Genomic DNA, 6000 nt, shown 5'->3' with positions numbered 1-6000 from the left:
AAACGTGGTAGTGACAGTTCATCCTGGGAACTGCAAAGTCTCCTTTTGATCTTGTTCAAAACCTAAAAAGCAGAGAGCTGTTTTAATTTGCAACTCTGTTGCTGCTATTCAACTGTTTGAACCTTTCTTTTTTTTTTTCCTGACATTTGCTACTCTTAGTACAGGTAAGTTTTTCGATCTAGAACACAATGTTAGAAACATCACAAGCAGGATCAGTGTTTGAAGTCCATGCCTGTATCTTTGCATAGATACTTACCACAGAAGTTCTCAGCAGTACAATCCACAGGAGGATCTACAGCCACCTATGCTGTCTGTGATTTCACCTCTTCTTCTTGGCATGTTTGTAAGTACTATTCCAGATTCAAATCAAAAGTATTTCTATTCTTATTTCATAAGAGCTTAGTACATTCTGTGAGCCCAGAAGTATAAGAAGTGCTGGCTTCTCTATCCATATTTTGTTGAATTATTTTTCATTTTCAGATTGGTTTTATTCTCTATAGGGATATCCTGGACTCCTCTGTAGTAATTATTTTTGATGACTCCACTAATGCCTACTGCTGAAGGCAGAGATGATCTATTTCAGACTTCCCCTGCTGAATGAATTTAGCCAACAATCCACTCATGACTCTGGCAGATGTTTCTGCTTTCTTTCTTTCCTTCAGGCCAGTAAAAACTTTATAAATCTTCCCTCAACCATTCCAGAAATGTGAGAACTTTTCCCCTTGACACCTAAAACATCTCTCTGACCTTGTCTGCATGAGACAGAACACATGTTCATAGATGCTGCAGATACCTGAGTTTAAACAAACGCAAAACATTTGTGCTTATAAATGATTGATCCAGATTAGACTAGTCTCCACAAAACTGGATTTTCCATAAAGACACCTACTTCTGGTCCTTGTACACCTACAATTAAAAAAATAATCTGGTTACTGTATTATAACAGGTCCAAAGGTTTCTGGTGGTTTTCCCTGCTGTTAATATAACATGCTGCCTCCTGACCTTAGCATACAGACCAACAGCCATGAAGTCAATGGACTCTTTCTATTTATGTCAGTAGGCATTAGCCAGAGGTCTATAAAAAATACATGAGATTCTGCTCCAAAGCAAGTCTGAGGCAAAAATGTATAAACATATTCTCATTACAACTTTTCCTTTGTCTGCATTTGAAGATGCTAATGCATTCCTTGGTCTGCTCTCCCACTAAGGAAGAGCAGAGAGTTCAAAGAAAATACTTCAGATTCCCTTTCCAAATGTTCTTTGAGGCTTGTTCTGTTTGGTAGGAACTAGAAAGTATTCAGATCTGCTGATTATTTCCTGGGCAAAGTGAGGTGGACTGATTATTGGAATCTAGCTCCCTGTGGACTAGTGGACACATTAGTTCTGGAACTAAATTTGGCTAAGAGGCCAAAGATTAATTGGGAATAGAGACTTAATTATCCTTTCACTTTATAATTTATTAGCAAATGTCACTATGTTGTAACCAGAGGCTGTTAGAAGCCTTCATGAAGATGAATAATTATGACATGATGAGACATGGCTGAAGTGGAATTTTTGAAATCTCTTTAACAAAAATAAATAAAATAGAGATTAGCATTCTAGGAAGAAGTATGCAAGCTCACCTATCTGCAAATGAGCTCTGACATAAACTTTTTAATCTCTTTTTTATTTTAATTTTTGATTGTGGAGTTGGGTTTTTTTTCAGATCAGCAGCATGACCTTTTATATCTCATTATCTCTGTGATAATCATAGCTTTATGACAGCCACTGAAAAAGGAAATCCCATCACAGTATTCCTCTCTTTCCATTGTCTTCATAAAGCAGTGAGATGGTGATCTCTCCCTCGTTACTTCTGTCACTAGCATTCCTTTTCTTCTGCTCCACAAGGAGGCTGTAACCTGCCTATGTAGAAATTGCAGTCTTTGACTAGGAGAAATTGGGTTTTACTTCTCTTTCATCTTGGTATCTCACACCTGTCTGGGTATTTTGTGCTTTCTGGGCATGTTCTGCAACCAGTAAATCCCAAATGCTCACATAAATTACATGCCAAGGAAAGGCAAAATTAATATTAGTGAATCTATGGGATGGATTCAGTCAGGATCTGTGCTGATAACTGAGGAACAAACATTAGTGGAAAGTTTGCAGAAATGAGAAAGATGATGAACATTGGCAGTAAGAGAGATTATGCAAAAAAGAAGAATAGCATAGTCAGAGCAACTGTAGAGCTTGCTTTTCCCTGCAGGCCACAATGGTAAAGCAGAACGAAGATGAATAAGTATCCACCTTTTCTCCTTTTACTTTCTTTGAGATAAGAGCTTTAGGCCTGTGGCTTTGCTACAGGTTTTACTGATAATTCATGTAGGCCAAAGCATTCTCTAGATGGAGACTTCTGGGATCTGACTTTTGGATGGACTGAGAACCCAGAACTCAAGTTTTAATTTCCAACAGGTATGCAGAATGCCTGCTCCAGAACATCAGGTCAAAGTCAGGAGCTACTTAGGAAACCAGCATCATTATCCCAGCAATGATGGAAGTAGTAGTAATTCAGAGGACAGTTGGATTGAGTGCTGTTTGCTTCTAAAATGGCAAAAAATGGAAATAGTCAAAACACAAAATATTTATTTACTAACATGCAAAAAAGACTATAACTGGATGAAATAGCCCTGTGTGGTTATTGCCCTTCAGCACCTGTTAATATTATTAATTGTTGTAATGATTGTGTTTTAAACTACCAATCCTCTATTAAGCCTAAGAGATGACAGCCAAGACCATGCTGGTCTCTCATTGCTTGAGACAGGTTCTGCAGGCCAGGGGACCCACGGAGGGACACCTGGACAACTAATCACCTTCAAATTACTCACACCAGGCCATCCAGCCACGTATCATCATTGCCTTCAACTACCTCCTCAGCAGTACCCCTACCATGTCAATGAATTTTCCTAGAAGTGACTCACTGAATGTGAGCAATTTGATCCTTGTTGCATTAATGGCAATTTTACCTGTGACACTGGTGAGGCAGAGTTGAGGTCTGATGAATAAGAAACAGCATCTTTGTTGTACTGACTGTCCATGGTTTTTTGGAATGATTCTCTGTAGACAGCATGGCTGCTCCGAGAGCAGAGAGTAGGTACGCAGCATAAAAAGATTCTGCTTCTTTGCATATACTTTGCTGAGAAGCACAGCCCTTTAAACATTTTGTAATTAGAAGCAATGAGTTTACCAACAGCAGAAATATGGCCAAAGCTGTAATAGCTGGTCAGGTTTTGGGCTGAGTGTTTGTGAGTCTCCTAAGCATCTACAAGTTTGTGTCTATCTAGCATCTAGATCATGCCTCAAGTTACTAGAAATTCGCCAGTATTATTTTAGCATTAATATTGTTACTGTAATCCTGTTTTATTTATCCATGTTTTACACAGCACTGTTCTGCTCCCTGAGGCTTAGACTTTGGCTAGTCTTGCATTCTCGTCAGTGAGAGATGACTTGTGCATCTGGGTTTTACATCAGGAACATACATACACTCTCATTTGTGTGAAACTCGTTCAGAAAATTGACTCAACTGAACTGTTTTTCAAAAGTAAGATGGTATATTTTTGTATCAGCGAAGTGCCAAAGGATGTAAGTTCATATGTCCTTGTTTCTTGTTGCAGGAAAAGATAATAATACAGAGCACATGTTAAATTCTCTCTATGTAATGAAAAAATATTTTTACTATACTGTTTTCAGCGTAAACTACTGAACTTGCAAATATCAGGATACCAGGATGTATGGGAGATAAGCCAAAGTGATGAAGCTGAAGCAAGATGAGGAAGCACAGAGATGGTAAACACATTATCTTCTTTTAAAGGAAGCACGTGGTGTAAAGTTACAGGTTTTTTCTTTTTTTACTTCGGTAAGAATCAGCTTAGGTTTTTCTGTGACAGGCAGCAAACTCACCAGGGAAAAAGTCTAAAAGAGAACAGAGATGAGCCAGAATATTTTTTTAAAAGCCTCATTATCTATTGTCCTGCATGGCAGAAGACTAAATACCAGTCCTCCTGAAGTCATTGGCAAAGCCTTTTTTCCCAACGATCAGTAGTTTACCCCAGGTGTTCTGTTACCATAGTAATGATCTTATCCACATGTGTAGAGAGCAGTTTGGTTTAAATCAAGAACTGTTGCAGTCAGACTAATTTTTGAATCAAAGGGCAATTATAGTTAATTAAGTGTAAATAGAATTATTTCTCAGTACATCTTCTGGATGTAGACCATCACTTGACAGGAAAACCCTCTTGTCTCCGTACTACAGGCATTGTTAAAATAATTACAGATCACAATAAATATAACAAAATGCCACATAATAAAGATGAAGAGTTTTACCCACAGAAAAATGTGTTATCTAGGCACATAGAGTTCAGCAGAGCACATCAACAGAAACCAAACCAAGAGTAACATCACATACATACACTACCTGAGAGTAGGGCAAGTTGTCCTCTGTTAGGACAGTCCATTTGTTATAAAGCTGTGTGAGCTATCCCTCCTGATACATTTTTCTGTAGTTTCCTTTGTGAAGAAAGTTCCTGATAAAGGAAAGTGTTGGTTTCAGGTTCTGTTATGCTGTGGGAATAGCCTATAATCTTACTTCTTTGTATGTTGATTTGACAAGTACTAATGATCTACATTCTTCATCCTTTTCATTGTTACTTTTCAGAACAAGGATTTTGTATGTTTGGGTTTCTTTTGAGCTGTTCTGAACTGATTCATTCTCTTCATTTGGAATGTTTGATAACTGGCACAGATAGTAAATCAAGGAGGCTGGGAAGATTTTGGGGCTGCTAATGCCTTTGATAGGTTTCCACTGGTGCCTTTAATGTTTTTTGGGATATTTGATACTTTAAGATCTTTATCAATGTTCTTCTTTATTCATCACTTGCAGATATACAGTCCCAAAAAGATGCATGGGCTACATTCAAGTTCTCCCTAACTGAAAGACAATTAAAAAAACCAGGATGTGACAAGGCTGTCTTACTCATTCCTGACACAGATCCATCCAGAACACTAATACTATTCCTCCAAAAAGGTGAAGTCACCTCATGCTTCTGGCAGTGCTCTTTCTCTCCAACGGTTCATAACACAGTGGGCTTGGGCATCAGCTATGTTTCTGTCTCTGCTACTCAGTATCACAGTGCATGGAAAACACAGAGTCTGAGATGCTTCAAAGACAAAGAAATTCAGTGGGAAGTGGACACTGAATGTCTTTGAGCCCATTTGAAAATCTCAACTTGAAAATGAAAATAATTCCTCCTCTCAAGTTTGTTTGTTATTAAATTTAAGGCTAAATTCTACAGCTTTCTCCCTGGTCTTGCTAAAAGATCAGATTTCTGCATAATAGTTTTCTAGTTCTAAGAATGATCAGCCTTTTCAGAATGGTTACATTTATTTATTCCTTACCTAGAAGACTAAAAAGCACAGTTTTAGAATATGATGAATTTAAAATAAAATAGTTCATCTAATTCATCACTACTTCTAAAGCAGTTTTGTTCCAGTCAATGCACCTCTATTAAAATAAGATTTGAAATAGAATTTGTAGATGTCTTAGAGGCCTGAGGAGAAGGAAGAGAGAGAGGAAATAATCCACTCAACTAGAAAAAATATTTGTTTTTCCACAGCCAGTTTCAAACCAAAAATCTAGTTCTAGTGTAAATATTATTTTAATTGATTTGAAAATAGGGGCAATAAACCAGGTAAGTATAAGTTAAAAACTTGAAATCAGAATGCAATTTTAAATTTTGTTTTGAGATGATCTTTATAGTAGTAAATTTTAAAATCTTGTATAAATCAGAATTCCTGAAGAGAAAATTTTTTTGTTTATATCTAGGTCTCATTAGCAGTAGTTAATACTGGGTGCTGTGGCATCAGTCTCATCCTATAAAGGCTATGGAAAGTGGAATTTGCATTGACAGTAGTGGCCATTCAGTGCATGCAAGCTACAGGTACCTGTTTGTGTCTCATTCTCTCCAACTA

The 6000-nt window shown here is 37.4% G+C and overlaps 1 long non-coding RNA gene across 1 annotated transcript; it reads left to right on the top strand.

Moving 5' to 3' along the window:
* Positions 1 to 264: 264 nt before the first annotated feature.
* LOC112989873 (uncharacterized) lies at positions 265 to 5078 on the top strand. The gene is made up of 3 exons (XR_003260935.2): positions 265 to 343; positions 3724 to 3819; positions 4913 to 5078. It is a non-coding gene; the product is annotated as an uncharacterized LOC112989873 (long non-coding RNA).
* The last annotated feature ends 922 nt before the right edge of the window (positions 5079 to 6000 follow it).

Source organism: Dromaius novaehollandiae, chromosome 3, assembly GCF_036370855.1.
Source record: "Dromaius novaehollandiae isolate bDroNov1 chromosome 3, bDroNov1.hap1, whole genome shotgun sequence".
NCBI lineage: Eukaryota > Metazoa > Chordata > Aves > Casuariiformes > Dromaiidae > Dromaius > Dromaius novaehollandiae.
The sequence above is the reverse complement of the archived record's forward strand: the minus strand, read 5'-3'. Positions and strand labels throughout refer to the sequence as shown.